Source organism: Cricetulus griseus, chromosome 3 (genome assembly GCF_003668045.3).
Source record: "Cricetulus griseus strain 17A/GY chromosome 3, alternate assembly CriGri-PICRH-1.0, whole genome shotgun sequence".
Classification (NCBI taxonomy): domain Eukaryota; kingdom Metazoa; phylum Chordata; class Mammalia; order Rodentia; family Cricetidae; genus Cricetulus; species Cricetulus griseus.
The window spans coordinates 59,963,601-59,963,968 of record NC_048596.1 but is presented as its reverse complement, the minus strand read 5'-3'; positions in this window follow the sequence as shown (position 1 = coordinate 59,963,968).

Here is a 368-nt window from a genome sequence, read left to right as displayed (position 1 = left end):
CCAGGACAAGCTAGACCCGCCCGTCAGGTTTGCTGAGAACTTGTGGGGGCGAGTCCTGGACTCCTGGGTCAAGTCTGTGACTTCTGGGTTGGCTAGGCCCAGGGAATCTTCCCTAGAAATCTTTGCCAGCCCCAAGGTAGATATGGGCATTGGATGGTAGGGCTGTCCCTTTCCTCTTAGAGTGGGTGTGAAGCCTGTTTATGAGCCTCTAGCTTTGACATTGGGGCAGGGATGCTTCCACAGCCCAGCCCAACTAGTGCTCTAGTTCTTGAACAGATAGTGACCGCTTCTAAAATCCTGGTTATGCAGGCAAGCTACAAGTTCTGAGCACCTGGGGCTGGAAATCTTTGTGAGGATCAAAACTATAA